Raw genomic sequence first — 26,011 nt, 5'->3', positions numbered from 1 at the left:
CGTTTGCATAATTTCTAAACCACTTTTCTTTCTTTCAATCTCCTCCTTCCTCTTAGGACACGCATAGGTTCAAACAGAAACATTCTTCACGGTTGGAGGACGCAAGGCTACTGTACCGTAAGCGTACAACCCTTATGGGACTAGGTAGTGAGTTGCGCAGTTTGAGTAGCACACACGAATAAACCACGCTTACATTTATTATATATAATTAATAAAATCTCATATTAGGACTTACTCTGCACGTCAAACTTTTAACATATGTGACTTTTTAGATTCTGTTCTTCTTCTACTTTATTATTATTGTTATTATTATTATTATTATTATTATTATTATTATTATTATTATTATTATTATTATTATTATAGCTATATGAAGCAATTATCTCGGCAAACTTGGTTAATACACACCATTCAGCAACCGGTAGTTGTAGAAATCTGGCTATTCCAACAGTAGTTGTTAGCTCAATCGGTAGAGCGCTGAGCCAGGGATTCAAGGGTTGCGAGTTCGAATCTAGTCTAAGTCAAAAGATTTTTTTCCTGATATAATTCTTGAAATGGGAATGTTTCTCTCTCCACCTTTATCTCGTAATTCTGAATAGAGATGTTTGGATGTGAAAGAAAAAGTATACTAGAATATAAGAAAAGAGAGGTAATTTACATGATTCCTTTTGCAATTTTTAACTATATTTTCACCTATCTAGGACGTTTCTAAAAAGTTCAGACTTCTAGAGCTCCCTTTCGCTCTCTTATGTGTCCTTTAATTAATTTCTACAGTTACTTAGTGAAACACATATACATATACTAGCAGCGTTCACCCCGCTTCGCTGCGGTCACCCCGGAACGCAATAAACTTTGTTACTTAGATAATTTTTACTTTTTCGCTTTCATATGATAAAAACCATAGAAGATTGCAGTAAATCTTAACATTATATCGCCTGTCATTTATGTTAACCCGCCCCGCTTCGCTGCGTTCATCCCGGTGCTGGCATATTGTAAAAGTGTCTCTAAAAATAAGCAAATCAATTAAAAAATTTTAAACAGAAGATTCAAGCTATTTTCCGCTGTATATCGCCTGTCATTTATGTTAACCCGCCGAGTGACACGGTCATGCGGGTTGCATATAAATACGTTTATTTTTACCTATGATGAACTAACAAAGGATTTGTGGACACCTGAATGGTCAATTATCTCAAGACACTGGTAATTAAAAATTAAAGTGATATGATAAAAACCATCTACGGTCCAAATCCTAATAACCCCCCAAAAATGAAAGAAATTGGTTCAGCCGTATTAGCGTGATGAGCGGACAAAGAATTGTACGTTCTCTTTTATATATATAGATTACAGATGTCGTATCTCTTTCTCTTCTCTCTACATCATGTCTGGAGATGAATGTTTTGACAATAGGTTACAAACACGATTTTAAAAAAATAATACGATTTGCGATATCAGTGATGCATATTGTGGTGTTTAACTTAACATATAAAACAATAAATAGAAAAACTGAGAATACGAATCTTTTCGTGCACTGATGCTTCAATAACAGTGAACTGATGCTTCAAATCTGTGTCTTTACTCCCTTCACCTATGTTAATTCCCTAGTCAAAATAAAAACTCTTCAAAATTAATCACAAATTCTTATACAACCATCCCTTCCTTGGAGTACTGCGCGGTCACATACCCGTCACTGCGATGTAAAGGCACTTATGGCGACGAGGATACATACTAACTCCAATACATATAAGGACCACCACCACCTTGGACCTTTTGTCGTGCACGTTACATCTACTTCTTCTCTGGGCAAACAACATCCCATGAAACTTGGTAGGCTTCTATATAATAATAATCTAACTGATGTTACCGTCATTCGTACTCTTAGCCCCCAGTGCTTAAAGGTATTTTTTCGTACCGGCAAAGCCGCTAACGATTTTCTTCAATACCCATTATTGATGGCACATAATTGGCGTGCCTATATTCCCAATTATGCCGTTTCTTATCAGGGCATTTTATGTGGAGTGGATCCGTCCTTAACGGACGAACTTCTTACTGTGTTGCGATGTAGTGCTCCTATTTTACATGTTCGCCGCATATTTCGTAAACGTTCTTCCTCTGATAATTCTCCTGTTAACCATTCATCTGACAAGGGAACCTTCCGAAAATGATAGTTACAGTGAAGGATGTGACCTATGCCAATTGAAAGAGCTGTAATAGAGATGAGCATTCCCAAAAAATTAGCTGCCCATAGCAATAGGTTCAAGAAATATAAGGGGTGGAATTTCGGGAAACAACAAGGTTGGACAAGGGAAGGAAAGTACAAATCCCGCAAAAAAGGGGGCACGGCAAAATACAATGCTTTCAAGTGATGTATAGAAAGAGACTTGCCAAAATAGGGAACAAATGAAGGCCACCAGTGATGTTAACAGTGTTGCCAACTGCAATGAAAAGTACATGTTTTGCAAAGAGCACTATATGAAGTGAGTGCAATATTAAGTCAAGTATAAGATATGACGTGTATAATCAGTGGTACAATCTAACAAAAGAAACCAGTAAAGAACAGAAGCACGAAAAATACGGAAAAGACGGAGTTGGCCATAATGCGCCACATTTGATCACGAGCTGTGCATATTAGAATGAACAAAACAAGAAAGCACCAACTATGCAGGAAACCGACGTACCTAGAGTCGAAAAGAAAAGCGAGTTCCAAAGTTGACAACACTGGCCATGAAAATCCAGACAATTCTAACATAGTTAGGCCATTCGCTTCACAAAAGGAAAATTCCGGCAATAGGCATTAGCCTTCGCATCATTTGTGCATGCTCGTCAACATTGTGCATGCTTGTCCAAACAGAAGATTCATTTGCAGTGAGCACAGCGGAATACTGCCAATCCGCGGAATACACATGGTACGATGATCGCCTGTGAATGTCTGGAAACAGTACTCTAGAGGTGTCGGAACCTTTGGTGATCTTTCTATCACATATCCAGACCTGTAGAAAGCAAACATAATTAAAGGCTTGAATAAACATGCCGTAAACTGGTAATGGGTTAAGGCTTGAAGTTTCAGAAAATTCTCACGGGACCAAATATTAAAGTGAGTATCTGATAACACAAGCTCTGTAACGTAGCTTAGAAAGTTCTTGTATGGTCTAAAAACATAAACATCAAGTGGTTGTATCAGACCCGTACAACCAGGATTAATCAGCTCAACTTTGAAATTCACTCCGGATGGTACATGTCGTAGAGCAAGTTGGTGTCTTTGTTCGCTGCCCATGAATCAACAAGTTGCACAACATCAGTTAGGTTTCTTTCGTCATCACGTCTTCATCAGATTCGTATATAATGCCTGTCATCTCTGCTGATGGTACTCTCTTGTCACCAATGTATGTGCAAGTAGCAGGAGGCAAAGGAACATTTCCCCACAAGACCAAAGACTTTCTGAGAAGTTCCGAATATTAAGGCCTTCCCAACTACAACCACAAACACGCGGAATAGTGATTTAAGTGTGTTTTATGCCAACGTGTTTTGGCAAAGTTTGGCAGAAAGAAATCTAATTGATGTTGTGCAGCTTGTTTATTCTTGGACAGCGTACGTGCATGTACCATCCGGATTGAATTTCGAAGTTCAGCTGATTCCTCCTGGTTGTAGGGTCTGATACAACCACTTGATGTTTATGTTTTTAGACCATACAAGAACTTTCTAAGCTACGTTACAGAGCTTGTGTTATCAGATACTCACTTTATCATTTTGTCCCGCGAGAATTTTCTGAAACTTCAAGCCTTAACCCATTACCAGTTTACGGCATGTTTATTCAAGCCTTTAATTATGTTTGCTTTCTACAGGTGTGGATATGTGATAGAAAGATCACCAAAGGTTCCGACACCTCTAGAGTACTGTTTCAAGACATTCACAGGCGATCATTGTACCATGTGTGACGGATTGGCAGTATTCCGCTGTGTTCACTGCAAATGTATCTTCTGTTTGACCATTGTCTCATCGAACAATTGCGCGTACAATGTTGACGAGCATGCACAAATGATGCGAAGGCTAATGCCTATTGCCGGAATTTTCCTTTTGTGAAGCGAATGGCCTAACTATATTAGAATTGTCTGGATTTTCATGGCCAGTGTTGTCAACTTTGGAACTCGCTTTTCTTTTCGACTCTAGGTACGTCGGTTTCCTGCATAGTTGGTGCTTTCTTGTTTTGTTCATTCTAATATGCACAGCTCGTGATCAAATGTGGCGCATTATGGCCAACTCCGTCTTTTCCGTATTTTTCGTGCTTCTGTTTTTTACTGGTTTCTTTTGTTAGATTGTACCACTGATTATACACGTCATATCTTATGTTCTACATGACAGGTTGAGACTGAATATTGCATTCACTTCATATAGTGCACTTTGCAAAACATGTACTTTTCATTGCAGTTGGCAACACTGTTAACCCCACTGGTGGCCTTCATTTGTTCCCTATTTTGGCAAGTCTCTTTCTATGCATAACTTGTCAGCATTGTATTTTGCCGTGCCCCCTTTTTTTTTGCGGGATTTGTACTTTCCCTCCCTTGTCCCACCTTGTTGTTTCCCGAAATTCCACCCCTTATGTTTCTTGAACCTATTGCTATGGGCAGCTAATTTTTTGGGAATGCTCATCTCTATTACAGCTCTTTCAATTGGCACAGGTCACATCTTTCACTGCTACTATCATTTTCGGAAGGTTCCCTTGTGAGTCTTCTTTACACCAACTCCAACCCTAACCCTTCGGTTGCGGATTCTACTTCCTCTTCAATTCCCACCGGAACAATCGTTGTTACTTTTGATGCCAACACTCTTCCCTCCTTTTTAGGGATGCGCTCGAGTCAAGACATGTCTCGAATCTCGACTCGACTCGACTCGAATTCGAGTCGAGATTCGAGTCGAGGCACACTTTGTAAAATTCGAGACGAGTCGAGACGAACGTATTTCTCGACTCGAGTCGAGTCGAGACAGCTGGTACAAATCTCGACTCGACTCGAATGTCTCGAAAATCTTTCTATAACTTTAATATTATTTTGTAGAAAGTACTCACTCAGAAACACTCGGCACGAGAATTTCGGAAACTGCAGGACTTGTCAGGTGTTCGAAGAGTGCTGTGGTGATTGTTTTCAACAAGTGGCGAAACCAAGGGGAAAAGACGTTCAAATGTCGAGGGGTTGGGCGCCCCCCACCTCATTATACATGTCGGACGTCGTAGGCTGGGCAGGCTGGTAAAACAGAACAGGCAGCGAACTGCGTCGGAACTAAGATCGGAGTTTAATGCTGGGCAAAGTTCACTAGAAGTACTGAAATTTTTTAAAAAGTAAAGCATCATACCATACGAGTTATATATTACAACATCACATAGTTGTATATAAAAGTTGTATATCTGTCAGGCGCGTGTTTCATGGCCAAATGATAATGAAAACGAAGGATAACCATTTCTCCAGTTTAAGATTAATCTTCATTGTTTGGGGAGTTCTTTTGCCCAATAAACACCGTTTATCACTGACATAATTAATTGTGTGTAATTTATTTACTTATTAAATAATGCATGCAAATGCATGCATACACGATATGGGTATTCAGTAAATGGATACTTGAAAATTTGAATTCAATTATCTATACAAGCCGGCTACGAGTAGCTAGATCTAGCATAATTCACTCCCATTTAGCATCTAGCATCTTGACTTTAGCATCTTGGGAAAATCTCATTCTTCCCTCTGGAGAACAGAAAATGAACGAAAATTTAGATAGTTCACTGACCGTAGTTGAAGTGGTTGGAGTAATAAAACCAGTTAGTATTTCCGCTGTTGTATTGTTGAATTCACAGAAGTGTTCAAAAATAAGCAAAACGTGACTCTGCACAAGATGTTTACTTACACATAGTTTTATTATTGTCAACTGAACCCTGAGTGTGAGGTTATTTGGGATGTTTCTGTCCCTTCTAACTTTACAACTGGAGAGGGGAGGGGGTATGATCGTCAAGGAGACCATTAGTAATACACCGCTAAAAGAAATGCTTCAGTGCTGCTTTGGAAGCGGCATGTTTTGTATATATTTCTTAAAATGTTATCCATTCATAAAGTATAAATTTCCCCTTCCTCCCCTGATTCTCTTTCCAATACAGACAACCGACTCTTTAAATGAAGAAAGAACCCTGAACCCTCCTGAAAATGATAAAATGAATGATGCGTACAAATAACTAATCTGTGGATGAATCAAATAATGCAGTTACATGAGAAGATGATGACGAAGATAACAGTGCTTGATGCAGCGCAGTCCACCACATGTAAATAGATTTGAAGTGTTCATATTTGTGTATGAGTACGTGTGTATGTGCTTGTTTCTGAGTATTTATATGCGCGTGATCCACTGGGTTAAGTGAAAGTATAAAATGGATTTGATGACTGCCAAATTGACGTCACCTTGGTAAGTCATTATTTTTTAATATTTAGTAATATTAAATTAGATTATAGTTTAGCGTCGTTTTCAGGAGCAAAGTTCTACAAGATGTGAACCTACAATTTAACGTCGGATTTGAAACACATGAGCTCCTACCATGAATCAAACCTCGTTCGAGAAAGGCGCATACGCTAACCACATAGCAACGGGGAGCTCAACATTTAGTAATGTGTATATTAAGTTGTAAAATTATATTCGTTTAATTTTCACTAATATAATCTTCACAATGTAAAGCCTTCGCTAGGCACGTTATCTTGTTTAAAAACAAAAAGCCTATCCCTTGAAATTCGAAAGAGATGTTTTTATTATATTTTGTACAGTAGATCTGCTCCTTCAAAATCTCCGTGTTTGATAAGAATGAACCTCCCTGACTCACGAAAATGTATACGTAATATAACAAACCATGCATATTAAATGCCAGACTAATATAGCAAACATTGAAGATGCACCCCTAGAAAATTTTCTTCGGCCGCCCATGTCTGGAGGTACACAATTTCTCAACTCAGTGGATACGATGTGGATGTATTCAAAGTCCACTGATTTACCCATCAAATTTAAATTTTATAAAAATATTCTCAGTGAATACTAACCTGAGGAGAACTATTTTTTTTAATTCGATCGCTAGAGGAATTTTTTTGTTCATCAGGTCTCGGTAATCGTTCGGCACGAAAACTGAACTTTCTACAAGTGTTTCCACAGCAAAATTTTTGAGAAAGGGGTCCTCCAGGAGCGTTATTTAGGGGGTAATTCCTGCGTTTGTTATATAAATATATAGATATAGATAGATATAAATATACAGTGACTCACATTAATATTCGGACACCATAGATATTACACATAATTTGCTTGCTGAACATGAAAAAAAAAACAATAAATGGGAAACCAACGGACAACAAGCAAAGAGGCAATGGTTTGGTCGAGCAAATATGCTATCAGTTAATTAAATTATGCAAATTAAATCAACTTTATGAGCACGTAATTGCAATATACCGTATTTTGGACGCCACTTTAATATTCGGACAGTTGTTTTGACGTTTGTTTACCAATAGTAAGCGAGACAGCGGAAGAGTTCCAGTTGCAGTTTAAGTTGTCCCGAGACAGGACATGTGTATCTGCTTAGTTTACAAGTGATTAATGTGACCGAGAGAAAGCATAGAAGGAAAATGGGGCGGGAGGGACCAAATCCAACGTTTAAGCAACGGCATTTGGTAATTTTTCACCATGCGGAAGGTCTATCATACAGGGAAATTGCAGATTTACTCAATATTTGCAAAAGCATCATTTTGACATTGTACAAAGATTTAATAGAGATTTTAAATCGAGTCAGTGCCTCAAAACGGTCGACCTGTGAAATTGAATGATGGAGAGAAAAGCAAATTGATTCAGAAAGTGAAGACAAATTCCAGAATAAGTGCGCTGAAATGAACAGTAGAGCTGTATGAAGAAACGGGGAAGACGGTGCATCCTGAAACTGTGCGGCGAGTGTTGTGAAGTGAGGGGTTTAATGGGAGAATAGCTAGGAAAAATCCTTTTATTAGTGGGGGGCGCGGTGGCTCAGTGGTAGAGCGTTCACCTCTAGTGCTTGGGGTCCCGGGTTCGATCCCAGCCCCCGCCAAGTGAACTTTGTGGTGGACAAACACCGTGCTCGTGGGTTTTCTCGGGGCTCTCCCGTTTCCTCCCACTTTCTTCATTCCACCATTTCACTCATCTCTCATCATCACCGTCTCCTTTAGCCTAACCGGCATAACCGTGGGACGTAAAACTTAAAGATTTCATTTCATTTTTTCCTTTTATTAGTAAAATTAACAAAGATAAAAGAGTTAAGTTCGCTAAAGTTCATATTGAGAAGCCCGCAACTTGATGGAATGGCGTGTTATTCACGGACGAATCAAAATTAAACCTCCATGAGTCCGATGCCAAGATAATTGTGTGGCAGAAGCCAAATACAGAGTTAGATCCTGCAAATCTTCAATCTAACGTAAAGCATGGGGGAGGAAGTGTGATGGTATGGGGTATATTTTTGCATCGGGAGTGTGAGAACTGGTGTTTGTTGAAGGGATTATGACAAAGGAGGTTTATTTGAATATTCTGCGGCAAAATCTCTACCAAAGTGCTGAAAAATTAGGAATTATGGAGATGCTTAAATTTTACCAGGATAATGACCCGAAGCATAAAGCGCATGTGGTGCGCGAATGGTTGCTGTATAATTGTCCGAAAGTGCTTGAAACACCACCGCAGAGTCTCGACCTTAACCCTAGAGAGCATATCTGGGATGAGCTACAGCATAAGGTCAAACGGGTACAAGTAACGTCACGAGACGATTTGAAAAGGGCTCTCCGCGCAGCATGGGATGACATATCGCCCCATTCTACCAATAAACTTGTTGGAAGCATGTTTAACCGTTTACAGGAAGTCAGGAAACGTCGTAGGTTTCCCACTAAGTACTAGTGAAACGTTTGTGAGCAAGCAACAACACACACAGAACATCTATGTAGTAGGTGTCCGAATATTAAAGTGACGTTGCAAATACACAATGTCATCAGTATTTGTAAGTTCTTTCTGCTTCTTTCGTTCAAGACACCGTATTTGTACTTCTTTTCTTTCTATAAGTATATGAATATCTAAATACCTAATTTTTTCACTCACACGGCTCTCATTTATTTCATAATCCTTCCTACTTTTAACAAAATGCAAGTGTCCGAATATTAATGTGAGTCACTGTAGATATACTGTATATATATAAGATAAGTAGGAGCGGGTCTTTAAAATTAGTTCGGAAAGATAATATGAAAAGCTGGCATAATTTGCAAGAATCCATCTAGTCTAATATAAATAAAATAAATTGTTTGTGTGTTTGTCTGTCTGTATGCGGCCTGGGGACCAGACGAGTGGACCGAGAGTTACTCCAGACATGGGCCAAGGTCCCAAATCAAGACGAATCTTTTTTAAACAAGAACAGAACCCAACCAACTCCTGCGGGGCTTCTAACCCGTTCCTACTACTACTACTATTGCTACTAACTACCACTACTACTACTACTATTGCTACTTACTACTACTAGTGCTACTACTACTACTACTACTACCACCGCTACTACTACCACTACTACTTATACTAAAAGAGCTTCCTTACCGCAAGATTTACATGTTAAATCTTTATAACATGCGATTCCGATTCATTATGAACTAGTATGAATCGTTAGAATCACTATGATTCGTTAAAAATAACTGGGGGAAGCGGGCTATACTCAATCCTTCACGTTATCTTCACCTGTTCTTAATGCCTATTATCTATATTTACAATGATCTATGTTATTTCGCATCTTATAAGCATCTCTAAAGACTTATCTCATTTTTCCATCTTTTTCTTTTGAATTTACCGTCTATAAGTGCCGGGAGTGTGATCTACTTTACGAATAAAAAAACACCCGAAGAAGAAGAAGAAGAAAATGTTTTGATTGTGTGTGTTAGTAAACAACTGCAAGAATTAAGGTATAAAGTAATAGTATAGTAATCAGTGAATTAAGGTATGCTTTTTTTCTTACACTCCATCCTACTACTGTCCGTTTGACCAAGTATTTATTGTTTTCGTTTCTTATATTTTCCCTATTTTTGTTTACTTAATTCCGCTTCCTATCATAGGAATTTGAGGTAACTTGCAGTAAGATGTTTGGCAGTGACAGAAACTTAATGTTCTGAATAGATTGTTGCGATATCCTAGTAGAACGAAGGGATGGCATTTAGGGCCTATGTTTAGCAGAAGGGGTCCAGTTTTTTTCTCTAAAAAATGTTACTATTTTGGTAATTTCTGCTCACATTCGGTTAGTTTAGGATAGAGTTGGTTAGTTTAAGTTAGGTTAGGCTAGTTTAGGTTACGTTAGGTTAGTTTAGTTTATGTTATATTAGTGTAGGAGTCCCGCATAATTTTCCAAAAAATGATAGAATTTCGCTTATTTCTACTAATATTACGTTAGTTTAGGTTAGTTCAGGTTAGCTTACGTTAGTTTATGTTAGGTTAGCTAAGATTTGGTTACGTTATGTTACGTCTAAGTACTTGCATCACTCATTTCTCCTGTAAATTTTGTGTTTTTTACGTGCTTCTGGACCCCTTGTACTAAACATACTCCGCATTTAGTTTCTTCCCCAAATCTATTAATGTCTCCGGGTTTAAAGTGAGCTGTTGTAAACGACCTCGTTTATGCGCATGCATATCATCGCTTAGGTGCCTGCTCCCTACGGATGCACCTGCACGCTGCCGCTCGGGCCTCATGCTGCGTTCCTGCACTGACTCGGTTAGAAAGTATTCGTGCTGGCTTTTTAGTGGCCTCCTCCCACAAGTTGGGGCTTAAGTTTAGAGTTGCCCCTCCAGTCTGAAGGTGCCCTTGGACTTTGCAACATACAAAAACAGTGCTTAAAGTATTCGAAATAGTTACATTTCATTTAACTTCAGTACTCCGTGGGCTTCACAAAAATTAAAAAGGTTTTCGGTCGGGTATGGACTTTTGGGTTTCGGGTAGAACAACGATGAATTTCGAAAAAGTACTTATTGAGGCTTAACAACAATTGAAAATGTATTATTATGCAAAATTTGATAGGTACCCCAATGGGGTTCGGGGGTACCATGGGGTACCTAATTTATGAATTTTTAAATATTTTGAAACATATGTCTACGAAATCTCACAAAGAACGTTACAAATACTAAATAATCGAAAACCACATCTCGCTACACCTCTTCGTTACCGAAATATAGGGGAAATAAACAGTGATACCATAGATGTGTGGGGTTTGCGTACTAGATGGAACAACTTCGAAGCACGAATTACTAATTCCTAATAACAATCTCAAAAGACGTTTAGATAGGAAACAAACACACACAGCTGTGGGGTTTTGGGGTTACCATGGGGTCGCAAACCATCCATTTCTAAACATTGACAAAGATGTCTTAACACACTTTTAAAGAACATTACAAAGATGTGTTTACCGAAAATCCCTAGTCAGTACACCTAACTGTTACCGAAATATGGGGAAATAAAAAAACGGCACCATAGATTAGTGGGGTTGAGGTGCTTAAAGGTACACTTTTGAAAAACTAATTATTGAGGCCTAACAATAATACCATGAATAATCACAATCAATAAAAACAACACATACTAATGGGGTTTATGGGTACCATGGGGTTCGTGACCCCCCACATCTACTTCAGTTTTCATTTTTTTTCAGCTAGCTTAACCACTACCCTCAGCTGGGAAGAATACCAAAAAATTGCGTGTTAATATCTTAGAAAGTAACCGAGATTTTAAGATTTGTATTTTTGATGACGTCATAAATATATAGATTCTTATGGATATGGACTTTTGGGTTTCTACTAGAAGGAAGAAAAATTTCACAAAACTAATATATGTGCACTAATATACAACATAATAGACGTCCTATAGTAAAATATGATGGTACCTCTATGGGTTAAGTGAGAACCCCACTATATTTTCTACAAATTCATTACCGGTACCTCATTTATTAATTTCTTTCGGTTACCTTAAACAGTACACTCAGCTGAGTCGAGTGCTGAAAACTGCATGTCAATATCTAAAAAAGTAACCGAGAGTGTAAGATTTGTATTTTTATGACGTTATAAATATAGATTCTTATGGATATGGACTTTTGGGTTTCTACTAGAAGGAGGAGAAATTTCACAAAACTAATATATGTGCATTAATATACAACCTAATAGACGCTCTGTAGTAAAATATGATGGTACCCCTATGGGTTAAGTGAGAACCCCACTATATTTTCTACAAATTCATTACTTTATATATTAATTTCTTTCGGTTACCTTAAACAATACACCCAGCTGAGTCGAGTACTGAAAACTGCATGTCAATATCTAAAAAAGTAACCGAGATTTTAAGATTTGTATTTTTATGACGTCATAAATATAGATTCTTATGGATATGGACTTTTGGGTTTCTACTAGAAGGAGGAGAAATTTACAAAACTAATATATGTGCATTAATACACAATCTAATAGACATTCTGTAGTAAAATATGATGGTACCCCTATAGGTTAAGTGAGAACCCCACTATATTTTCTACAAATTCGTTACTTTATTTATTAATTTCTTTCGGGTACCTTAAACAATACACCGAGCTGAGTTGAGTACTGAAAACTGCATGTCAATATCTAAAAAAGTAACCGAGATTTTAAGATTTGTATATTTGATGACGTCATAAATATAAAGATTCTTATGGATATGGACTTTTGGGTTTCTACTAGAAGGAGGAGAAATTTCACAAAACTAATATATGTGCATTAATATACAATCTAATAGACATTCTGTAGTAAAATATGATGGTACCCCTATGGGTTAAGTGAGAACCCCACTATATTTTCTACAAATTCATTACCGGTACCTCATTTATTAATTTCTTTCGGTTACCTTAAACAGTACACTCAGCTGAGTCGAGTGCTGAAAACTGCATGTCAATATCTAAAAAAGTAACCGAGAGTGTAAGATTTGTATTTTTATGACGTCATAAATATAGATTCTTATGGATATGGACTTTTAGGTGTCTACTAGAAGGAGGAGAAATTTACAAAACTAATATATGTGCATTAATATACAATGTAATAGACATTCTGTAGTAAAATATGATGGTACCCCTATGGGTTAAGTGAGAACCCCACTATATTTCTACAAATTCATTACTTTATTTATTAATTTCTTTCGGTTACCTTAAACAATACACCCAGCTAAGTCGAGTACTGAAAACTGCATGTCAATATCTAAAAAAGTAACCGAGATTTTAAGATTTGTATTTTTGATGACGTCATAAATATAGATTCTTATGGATATGGACTTTTGGGTTTCTACTAGAAGGAGGAGAAATTTCACAAAACTAATATATGTGCATTAATACACAATCTAATAGACATTCTGTAGTAAAATATGATGGTACCCCTATGGGTTAGGTGAGAACCCCACTATATTTTCTACAAATTCATTACCTCATTTATTAATTTCTTTCGGTTACCTTAAACAATACACCCAGCTGAGTCGAGTACTGAAAACTGCATGTCAATATCTAAAAAAGTAACCGAGATTTTAAGATTTGTATTTTTATGACGTCATAAATATAGATTCTTATGGAAATGGACTTTTGGGTTTCTACTGTAAGGAGGAGAAATTTACAAAACTAATATATGTGCATTAATATACAATCTAATAGACATTCTGTAGTAAAATATGATGGTACCCCTATGGGTTAAGTGAGAACCCACTATATTTTCTACAAATTCGTTACTTTATTTATTAATTTCTTTCGGGTACCTTAAACAATGCACTTAGCTGAGTCGAGTACTGAAAACTGCATGTCAATATCTAAAAAAGTAACCGAGATTTTAAGATTTGTATATTTGATGACGTCATAAATATAAAGATTCTTATGGATATGGACTTTTCGGTTTCTACTAGAAGGAGGAAAAATTTCACAAAACCAATATATATACATTAATATACTATCTAATAGACGTTCTGTAGTAAAATATGATGGTACCCCTATAGGTTAAGTGAGAACCCCACTATAGTTTTATGAAAAGATTACTTTATTTATTAATTTATTTCGGGTACCTTAAACAGTGCACTCAGTGTGTCTAGTACTGAAAATTGCATATCAATATCTAAGAAAGTAAGTTAAATTGTATGAATTATGTATTTTTGATGATGTCAGCATTATGGAGAGGCTGATAAATTTTGAATTTTGGCTGTTATGTAGAAGAATAAAATTTCCAGATAAGTAAGAAATATACGTGGGTTAAATGAATACAACAATCGAATGTTTTCCCGAAGTTCTTAAGTTTTAAGTTTTACTTTAAGGCAATTTTAGGAATACATGGGTTGGTGTACAAGGGGCGAAAACTCCACATGAAGATCAAATAGAGCGACCAAGATATAAATTAATTAACTTTTTGATGACATGTTCAGAATATAAACTCATATGAGTTTTAAAATATTCTTGTAGGGAAAAGAAAGTCGAGAGAAGAACTAAATGCCTAATTCAGTTTTAGGGAAGTCCTATGTTCAAGGCAGGCCTGTATCCACGGGGGGCCGGGCCCCCCTAAATTTTTGCTGGCCCCCTAAATATTTTACAGTAGGCTTGCAAAAGAACTATAATATGATGAGGAACTATCATATGGTTGGATCGCCCCCCACTATCTTCAGCTGGGCCCCCGCCCTAAGTTTTTGGGCTGGCTACGGTTCTAGTACATAATTCTGATTAACATTTGCCCAGACCTATCCAGCTTCTGTATAACTTTAGTTCGTTTAAAGAAAGTGAATATTCTTGTTCATATACTTATAATTGCATTGCAGTTTTGCAGTGGAAATCAAAATCTATACTCATTACAGTAGGCATTTATTTTATATATCTTTTAGTGGCCGTGTCACACGGTAGTAATATTTTGGTTATTTTTGCTTATTTTTGCCTTAAAAGTACTTTTGGATATCAATATCAAATCCAGAGTTACAAATTATAATTTAAAATAAAGTGGGTTTTAAGCTTTGGTCAGTGTCTCTTTTGTTAAAATGAACATCAAAGTACTTGTCGACCTGTACTATGTTTTTAAATATTTCAGTTAGGAGGATCATTGCCATTACTGTAAAAGGTGAACAACTGTTAAGGGACAAGTTTCTGTGTAAGGAACTTGCCCGCCGGATTGACCTAATGCTCTGCCACTGGATTGGAAACTATGGAAAATAAGAGGCTCAAAGAAGTTAAATATCATCCATTTTGAAAGTTAGGACATGTATGTGTTATCTTTCGCAATTAAAAATGTATGTTTTCAAAGGGTAGTATCTTTCTACTTACTATGAAAATGAAATCAGTACGCGTATCTTTTTATCACTTCGCGATTTAATCAAATCTTAACCCTAGGTTATAAAGCTTTCGTAATTTTTTCGACGCTTTATAATTTTTTTGAAAACGGTGGCCCAAATCGAAAATTGTTTCCTACAAAAGTTCTTTTGTTTTTCCAAGTACTATTGAATGAGGTATGATTCAATATGTGTTCCCATTTGAAAATTTGAAGTTATCCCCTGGGCCCCCTTGAAGGAGGCTCCTGGGGGACTCCACAACAACACCATGTGATGTGCCCTATGACATTTTCCTAATATATACCCTATATATATATACTAATTGTTGTATATTTTCAAAATTTAAAAAATTATGTAGGATTCAGTTATATGCCTATATTACAAACATATATAATTGTTTATCTTCAGAGCGGGGAAAATAAAACAATATTTTTGTGTGATGTGTATTTCTAGTTCTAGCGTTTTTGCAAATGGCGCGTCGTAAAATTTACGAAGGCTTTGCAATCCAGGATTTTAAAGGCCCAGTCCCTAACAAAATGGATTAATGCATTATTTTTCTCTTTGCAATTTACCCAAGATACCAGGGATGTAAATGAGCGCGCTCATCTGAGCTAGCTCACATGAGCGTGCTCGTTTATCGTAAGTTTTATCATGAGCCAACTCCTTTTGAAAGCGTGAGTTCAGTTTAACTCGAAATGTAGGGGAGTTTGATCGTAAAATCCCGCTCAACGCCACATAGTTTGATTTTCACAAAATAATGTAATTGTCCCTTTGTAGGTTTGCTGTTATCCGATCTCTGAGAAGATACTTTAAATACTAATTTGTAATTATATAAATTATGTAGGTTACGGACTTTAGGACTAGAAATAGCTCGAGGCGACTGTGGTCTGAAAGTGCATCTATTTCAAATGACAGTATTAGTTAAGTTGGCGGAATTTATCATATTCTTTTTAATGTTTGTCCAAAATTATAACCCGATAGTTATGTATGAACCAAAGACAGAGAAAATATCTTGCCTTGTTTATAGTTGATCAGTTATTTTATTTTTAATCAAATCAACGGAAATAGATATTGTTCTATCCTACAAATTTTGAGGAGAGAATCATCTTATTAAAAAGATCATCTAGGTATTTTTAAAAATCAGTTACTTCTTGAATTTCTCAATGCAATAACAAAACGTAGTAGTCCCAGATTTATGACATTTTAGGTTACGTTTTAGGCTTCCGGGCTGAAGCCTCGCAAATTTTATTTACTATGTTAAAGTAAATGAAATATCTTGCAGAATTTTCACATTTCCAGGACTAAAGTTAGCAAAGACCCCCGAAACAAAATCGTAAATACACCACTGCGTATCATTGTAAATATTTTTTTATTATTAAATCATCAGTGTGTGTTTTCATTATGTTGAGCATGAATTTGAGCGTAACTTAAAAAAAAAAAAAAAACGTGAGTAGAGCTCGCTTCTAAAAAGCTTGAGTGTGAATGTGAATTAACTCCCTTTTTACACTCTGAGTTTGAGCTGAGCTAAGCTCGTTTCAAAAGTGAGAGTTTACAACCCTGCAGGATACTATAGACATATCATGAAACAGTGAAAAGAAGAAAATAAAACTATCAATACTACCTGCCTCATTGGATCCGTACAAGACTCACGGCCCGTGTTCGATTCTGTGTTGTGTCTAGCTTTTGATTTTTCATTGATCAGGTAGAACAACAGAAAAAAAAATTAAAATTTTAGTTGGGATTCAATATTCTGTAGTCTTTTTTTTTTTTTTTTTTTTTTTAATAATGAGGATGAAATAGGATTCTCGATGTTCTCCACCTTTATTCCTCTGAAGATTACCCACTTCATTTGGAGCTTCCTTGTACAATCTGATGACATGGCGATTGTTTCACATTTGTTTTTCGTACTAAAAGTAGTGTAGAAAATACTCGGAGCTTTAACCCGTTTTGTACTGTTTTTACTGTTGTTTTTTTTATTGTTTAGGATGTCTCAGTGGCACATAACACAATTGTTTTTATATTCATTATACCGTAATGCGCACAGTGTTTGTTTCCTATTTTTTAACTGTGACGGAATCCAAGCTGTAGTAGGGCATGGAAACTTCTATTTTTCGTACCGTGATGTAACCCATGTGGAATAGTAGATCTTGCAGTGTTACTTTCACATTTTTCGAGTGTCTCGCGGTGTCTTAGCAGTATTGGAACATGAATACAATTGTGTTACTTTTACTTCTCTTACCACAATGTGAACCATATGCCAAAACAGATTTTGCAGTGCTATTGTCTTATTTTCCGTGTGCTAAGGTATTCCAGCTATAGTGGGATATGTGAGCATTCATCATCATTCTTTTACTGCTTACATTCGGATTTCATTATAATGTGGAACATAGTCTTCAGTTTCCTGTATTTTCCGTAAGAAGACTCCCCAGTTTCTGTGAAAGTCCCATTGCGCACTTCAAATTGGGCCTCAATTGCAGCACCATTGTATTCGTCAGGTACGACTTCCTTTATCTTCTCTTAACCTGACATTGCTATCTCAATTTCTTCTTGCGTTATTGTGTTTCAAACATGGTATGTGGCGATTTTCGGACACCTTTCACCCGCAAACTATACCACTTCACCTTTTTTCATATAATATTTTGTCCTTGTTTTACTTGAAAATCACCTTCCAAGCGTTGTAACGTGTATTTTAAAATGTCCTGTATATATAGGGTGTATCAAAACTACACCAACAGGGGCGTATGCACACGGTGGTCCACAGGATCCGACCCCCCCAAAAAAACTTCCTAACTCAACATACACTTTTATATTTTCTTAATAAAACTATACTTGTCTAACATTGAAATGATTAATGTAGCATGAATATTTGATCTTACTCTTCATCCGTACTCTCTCATAAAACAATCTAGTTCTATCATTTTTTTACAATTACTTATCATTTTTTTCTGGTGCAGAATAATATTCGTTCAATAGTACGTAAATGTAGTGGCTTGGAACATTGGACCCTTCCCTACAAATTCTGGGGGAGCGCTGGAACACCAACAACGTATGAGAGTTGATTCATGATACGAGATAAAGACAGAAAGCACAAACTTACCTGGATATAGAAATGCCTCGATTCAGCACTATAACTTGCCGAAAATTTGTCCGAAAAATACAAAAGCAGCCTTAACGCAAGAACAAAATGTCGGATCGAAGTTGGGTAAAAAGGAATGTCCATTATGTTTAGTCGTAGATTCCACTTATACACAATTGGAAGTGGTGCAGGGGCGGCACAATAGTGACCCCAAAGAAACTGGAGAAGTATTTTATCAAAAGTTGAACGACGAAAATAAACGCAATACACAAAATGAAGTTGAGTGACCACATACAATATCTCAACGAGTAAAAATTAAGCTAAAAGACGGCAAATTTGAAAGAAAAAGAAGAGATACACGTGTTTGATTGCTCTACTTTGTCTCAGTGCAGAACAAACTCTCGGAAGATCTGTCTTCTCCTTGGACATATCTTTTGAATGTATTATATACTTTAAAAACTATTAAGATATGTATTTTGTTGGAGTTAGCAGGTTGTACTGCACGAACAATCCAGCACTTGAAGTTCCCTCTAGTTCGTTTTTTGTAGAATCTGTCCTTGGTGTATTTATATTCTTGAGTTAATGCACTGTCGAGCTGCCGACTATAGGATATTTTTATCTTCCCTATTACGTTATTGGACAATCCCTTTAACTCTTACTCTTGAAGTACTCCTAGTTGAAGTTTCATAGTCGTATTTCCATCACAACGTCATTCTACTTTTTTACGTTTGCGATGCATTGAATTATGTAAAAGTGAAGTATCAGTGACTTCGTCAGACGAGCTCCCTCACTGATGACGACGCCTGCTCCCTGGACACGTTGTATTGTAATGTGTCAAAAACTACCCTTTCGTGTATATAAAAATATGTTGTCTCCCAATTTTCTCTCCACTACACTTACTTCCCCCCGACCTGCAAGAAATTAATGATTGCGCAGTCAGTTCATTGTATCAATTTCCTCAAAATTAAGAAATAAAAACTTCTTGTGAATGATTTACAGGTTATGAAATTGTTATTCTGATGCGATGAGGCAGTCTGTAGAAATTAGTTTCCTATTGTTGACTACGTAGGTCTTGCAGAATCGATGTTCAAATGTCTACTAAATGGCGCACATTGTAATATCGAATACCCTTATATGAAGGATGTCCAATAAATATCCTCAATTATTAAACATTGGCCTTATCCTATATGATTTGAAGTTATTTGCACTATTTCTTGGCGTATTTCCATTCGCTTACAAAATGATTTTCCCATTTGGCTATGAGTTTCTTTGTACTACAGTATCCTAGAACAATATTTTCCAGTCCATTCAGCAATAGAAAACTGTCTGAATTATTTAAGTAACCATGATAGGACTAATAATGCGTAAGAGTCATGAACAAAATCTGCTTGATGTCTCTCTCTACGCTATTCAGGCAATTTGCATTTTCTTACAACTAATCTAGAGCTGTAGTTCTCAGCCTTTTGAACATGGTCCTCTTTCTTGGTAGGCCTTCTTCCTTACAAATAATAACAACCGTAATGAAACTATTAGAAACCACCTTAACCAGCAACCATTAAATATTCGTGAGCCCTGGAGGACCAGTTGAGAATAAGTTACCTAGAATAACGTATTTCCCTATTAGGACAAAGAAAACTCTACGAATTCCATATTTGTGAGCATCAGTACTTTCTGTACATTATTTTATCTCATGTGGGATATAATCGACAAATACATCTCTCATCTTCCTCCAAAGTGGGAAAACAGTGGAATAGTGATAGAGGAGCAACTTCTAGTATCAGACCATAGGTGCTAGTGGATAACATCTATCCCTGAGTTTTGTAAGAGTTTTCCTGTTTTCTTTTTCCTAAGATAATTTTGTGGTTAGGAAAGTAGGATCGATTTATCTATATTGTAGATACATGTTAAATGATTATAATATTTTATTAGGTGATTGGGATAAGTATAATTTAAAAGTCAAACATAAAGCTCAGAATATTACAACGATGTTAAATTGTGACATGTATGGCAAGTGCTGCAATGTAAGGTTGAGAGTATATTTTTCACGCTATATATCAACATGAATTGAAACTGAAAAATACAATTTTTCGTCTAATTGATTATATTTTTTAACTATATAGGAACAATATCGGATCTCATTTTTATCTTGCGTTTTATTTACAGTCTCAGAATGCTTCAGTGTGAATGCCATGCAGTTTTCAGTATTCGACAAAGCTGAGTGCGTTGTTTAAGGTAACCGAAAGAAATTAATAAATGAAATAATCTTTTTACAGAAACTATAGTGGAGTTCTCACTTAACCCATAAGGGTACCATCATATTTTACTACAGAACATCTATTAGATTGTATATTAATGCACATATATTAGTTTTGTAAATTTCTCCTCCTCATAGTAGAAACCTAAAAGTCCATATCCATAAGAATCTATATTTATGACGTCATCAAAAATACAACTCTTAAAATCTCGGTTACTTTTTTAGATATTGACATGCAGTTTTCAGTACTCGACTCAGCTGGGTGTATTGCTTAAGGTAACCGAAAGAAATTAATAAATGAGGTAATGAATTTGTAGAAAATATAGTGGGGTTCTCACTTAACCCATAGGGGTACCATCATATTTTACTACAGAATGTCTATTAAATTGTATATTAATGCACATATATTAGTTTTGTGAAATTTCTCCTCCTTCTAGTAGAAACCCAAAAGTCCATATCCATAAGAATCTATATTTATGACGTCATAAAAATACAAATCTTAAAATCTCGGTTACTTTTTTAGATATTGACATGCAGTTTTCAGTACTCGACTCAGCTGGGTGTATTGTTTAAGGTAACCGAAAAAAATTAATAAATAAAGTAATGAATTTGTAGAAATATAGTGGGGTTCTCACTTAACCCATAGGGGTACCATCATACTTTACTACAGAACATCTATTAGATTGTATATTAATGCACATATATTAGTTTTGTAAATTTCTCCTCCTTCTAGTAGAAACCCAAAAGTCCATATCCATAAGAATCTATATTTATGACGTCATAAAAATACAAATCTTAAAATCTCAGTTACTTTTTTAGATATTGACATGCAGTTTCCAGTACTCGACTCAGCTGGGTGTATTGTTTAAGGTAACCGAAAGTAATTAATAAATGAGGTAATGAATTGGTAGAAAATATAGTGGGGTTCTCACTTAACCCATAGGGGTACCATCATATTTTACTACAGAATGTCTATTAGATTGTATATTAATGCACATATATTAGTTTTGTGAAATTTCTCCTCCTTCTAGTAGAAACCCAAAAGTCCATATCCATAAGAATCTATACTTATGACGTCATAAAAATACAACTCTTACACTCTCGGTTACTTTTTTAGATATTGACATGCAGTTTTCAGTACTCAACTCAGCTCGGTGTATTGTTTAAGGTAACCGAAAAAAATTAATAAATAAAGTAATGAATTTGTAGAAATATAGTGGGGTTCTCACCTAACCCATAGGGGTACCATCATATTTTACTACAGAACATCTATTAGATTGTATATTAATGCACATATATTAGTTTTGTAAATTTCTCCTCCTTATAGTAGAAACCCAAAAGTCCATATCCATAAGAATCTATATTTATGACGTCATCAAAAATACAACTCTTAAAATCTCGGTTACTTTTTTACATATTGACATGCAGTTTTCAGTACTCGACTCAGCTGGGTGTATTGCTTAAGGTAACCGAAAGAAATTAATAAATGAGGTAATGAATTTGTAGAAAATATAGTGGGTTCTCACTTAACCCATAGGGGTACCATCATATTTTACTACAGAATGTCTATTAGATTGTATATTAATGCACATATAATAGTTTTGTGAAATTTCTCCTCCTTCTAGTAGAAACCCAAAAGTCCATATCCATAAGAATCTATATTTATGACGTCATCAAAAATACAAATCTTAAAATCTTGGTTACTTTTTTAGATATTGATGTGCAGTTTTCAGTACTCGACTCAGCTGGGTGTATTGTTTAAGGTAACCGAAAGAAATTAATAAATGAGGTACCGGTAATGAATTTGTAGAAAATATAGTGGGGTTCTCACTTAACCCATAGGGGTACCATCATATTTTACTACAGAATGTCTATTAGATTGTATAATACTGTACATATATTAGTTTTGTGAAATTTCTCCTTCTTCTAGTAGAAACCCAAAAGTCCATATCCACAAGAATCTATATTTATGACGTCATCAAAAATACAAATCTTACAATCTTGGTTACTTTTTTAGATATTGACGTGCAGTTTTCAGTACTCGACTCAGCTGGGTGTATTGTTTAAGGTAAGCGAAAGAAATTAATAAATGAGGTAATGAATTTGTAGAAAATATAGTGGGGTTCTCACTTAACCCATAGGGTACCATCATATTTTACTACAGAATGTCTATTAGATTGTATATTAATGCACATATATTAGTTTTGTAAATTTCTCCTCCTTATAGTTGAAACCCAAAAGTCCATATCCTTAAGAATCTATATTTATGACGTCATCAAAAATACAAATCTTAAAATCTTGGTTACTTTTTTAGATATTGACGTGCAGTTTTCAGTACTCGACTCAGCTGGGTGTATTGTTTAAGGTAACCGAAAGAAATTAATAAATGAGGTAATGAATTTGTAGAAAATATAGTGGGGTTCTCACTTAACCCATATGGGTACCGTCATATTTTACTACAGAATGTCTATTAGATTGTGTATTAATGCACATATATTAGTTTTGTGAAATTTCTCCTCCTTCTAGTAGAAACCCAAAAGTCCATATCCATAAGAATCTATATTTATGACGTCGTAAAAATACAAATCTTAAAATCTCGGTTACTTTTTTAGATATTGACATGCAGTTTTCAGTTCTCGACTCAGCTGGGTGTATTGTTTAAGGTAACCGAAAGAAATTAATAAACGAGGTAATGAATTTGTAGAAAATATAGTGGGGTTCTCACTTAACCCATAGGGGTACCATCATATTTTACTACAGAATGTCTATTAGATTGTGTATTAATGCACATATATTAGTTTTGTGAAATTTCTCCTCCTTCTAGTAGAAACCCAAAAGTCCATATCCATAAGAATCTATATTTATGACGTCATCTAAAATACAAATCTTAAAATCTTGGTTACTTTTTTAGATATTGACATGCAGTTTTCAGTACTTGACTCAGCTGAGTGTACTGTTTAAAGTAACCGAAAGAAATTAATATATAAAGTAATGAATTTGTAGAAAATATAGTGGGGTTCTCACTTAACCCATAGGGGTACCATCATATTTTACTACAGAGCGTCTATTAGGTTGTATATTAATGCACATATATTAGTTTTGTGAAATTTCTCCTCCTTCTAGTAGAAACCCAAAAGTCCATATCCATAAGAATCTATATAGGCCTATTTATGACGTCATCAAAAATACAAATCTTAAAATCTCGGTTACTTTCTAAGATATTAACATGCAGTTTTCGGTATTCGACCCAGCTGAGGGTAGTGGTTAAGGTAGCTGAAAAAAAATGAAAACTGAAGTAGATGTGGGGGGTCACGAACCCCATGGTACCCATAAACCCCATTAGTATGTGTTGTTTTTATTGATTATGATTATTCATGGTATTATTGTTAGGCCTCAATAATTAGTTTTTCAAAAGTGTACCTTTAAGCACCTGAACTCCACTAAACTATGGTGCCGTTTTTTTATTTCCCCATTTTTCGGTAACAGTTAGGTGTACTGACTTGAGATTTTCGGTAAACACATCTTTGTAATGTTCTTTAAAAGTGTATTAAGACGTTTTTTCAATGTTTAGAAATGGATGGTTTGCGACCCCATGGTAACCCCAAAACCCCACAGCTGTGTGTGTTTGTTTCCTATTTAAACGTCTTTTGAGATTGTTATTAGGAATTAGTAATTCGTATTTCAAAGTTGTTCCATCTAGTACGCAAACCCCACACATCTATGGTATCACTGTTTATTTCCCCTATATTTCGGTAACGAAGAGGTGTAGCGAGATGTGGTTTTCGATTATTTAGTATTTGTAACGTTCTTTGTAAGATTTCGTAGACATGTGTTTCAAAATATTTAAAAATTCATAAATTAGGTACCCCATGGTACCCCCGAACCCCATTGGGGTACCTATCAAATTTTGCATAATAATACATTTTCAATTGTTGTTAAGCCTCAATAAGTACTTTTTCGAAATTCATCGTTGTTCTACCCGAAACCCAAAAGTCCATACCCGACCAGGTTTTCTTCATTATTTTTGCGCATTCGTTACACCTGTTCGCCATATTCGACATATTTTAAAAGTACCATGCTGCTGAAACCTTCCGCGAATGCTTCCGCATCCGGCAAATAGTACTAACTTCCACATATCTTTTCTCGTATTAAACATAAACTCTCCTGCCGAACTTACATTCCTAAACATTAAATAAAGAGTTCAAATTATCATTTCTTACCTCATTTCTACTGTAAATTTTCCTGATTTTTATAAAAAGTGGAGGGGTAACTCTAAACTTAACCCCAAGTTAGTTCGTGTTTTATTACTGTAGTTTTTATGATATACGTCCACACTGTATTTATGCTCATCATAGTTACAAGTAACGAACCGTAATCAGTAGTAAGTGAGCTAGAGTCACTATCAAGTGATTTGGGTAGAAACTAAATAATATCCGAGTGGAGACTGCGACGAGCACTAGGACTTTCACTGCAGATGCCAAAACATCTATAATTGTGTTGATTGAGTTGATTTTAGTTTAGCGCCCCTAAACGAGGCTATATGAGACGTGGACCTACTGATTAACGTGGAATCCGAACCACATGAGCTTCCGCCGGGAATCAAACCCAGGTCTCCCACGCCAAAGGCGCGTATGCTAACCGCGAGGGAGCTCAACATCTATAATTGTTTGTGGTTGCAGGTAGTGATGGGCGTGCAGTTTTACTATACGGATCCATTGTATAAGTAGTAGAAGTAGGAGTAGGAGCAGGAACGGGTTAGAAGCCCCGCAGGGGTTCGTTGGGTTCTGTTCTCGACATAAAATAGGCAAATTAAAGACTTCCCCAAATTTGTCCGTACATTTCACAATCTGTGGATCCGTATAGTAAAACTGCACCGTGATAGGAAAAATGGTTTAGCTTTCAGAACGCCACTCAACGGTTCGCTCACTAAAAAGAGCCGGTTCATTTGAATGGCTCAGTGCAGCGGCTCATATTTTTACAACGACGAGAAAGGCATGGCTTTTAACAAGCACAATTTCAATTTTAGAATAAAACATACTATTACTAATAAATTCAACTAAAATAAGATCTTCAATTTTAGATTAATGCAAATCATAATTAACAATTGTAACGTTTCTTCTGTTGGATAAGGTTCCTTAGATGTCCACCCGTGATCAGAGGAACATAAGCTGTTTTGGACTTATTTACATAGTTATTTATGGTCTGTTAATGTACTTTACAATTACTCATCTTTCATTTCTCTACTTCAGTTGTAATCCGGGTGAATTCACGAAGAACAGTGGTTCAGTAAACTCGGACCCCACAAGACTTTCGGGAGTTCACACATATTTTTGAGCTTTCTCAC

At 35.9% G+C, this 26,011-nt stretch overlaps 1 protein-coding gene across 3 annotated transcripts in view; it reads left to right on the top strand.

Annotated features, from left to right (window-relative positions):
* The first annotated feature begins 9,735 nt into the window (after positions 1–9,735).
* The window catches only part of LOC145675595 (jouberin-like), an 82,990-nt gene continuing 66,714 nt past the window's right edge, over positions 9,736–26,011 (top strand). Inside the window, exon 1 of one of the 3 annotated variants that reach the window (XM_081746126.1) lies at positions 9,736–9,997. The gene's annotated coding sequence lies outside the window, so the exon portion shown is untranslated. The remainder of the gene's footprint in view (positions 9,998–26,011) is intronic. The other 2 variants (XM_081746125.1, XM_081746124.1) reach the window with 2 other exon arrangements.

The sequence above is a fragment of the Thermobia domestica genome, chromosome 18 (genome assembly GCF_964235325.1).
Source record: "Thermobia domestica chromosome 18, izTheDome1.hap1.1, whole genome shotgun sequence".
Taxonomy (NCBI): Eukaryota; Metazoa; Arthropoda; class Insecta; order Zygentoma; family Lepismatidae; genus Thermobia; species Thermobia domestica.
Note: the sequence above shows the minus strand (reverse complement) of the source record. Positions and strands in the feature narration are given on the sequence as shown.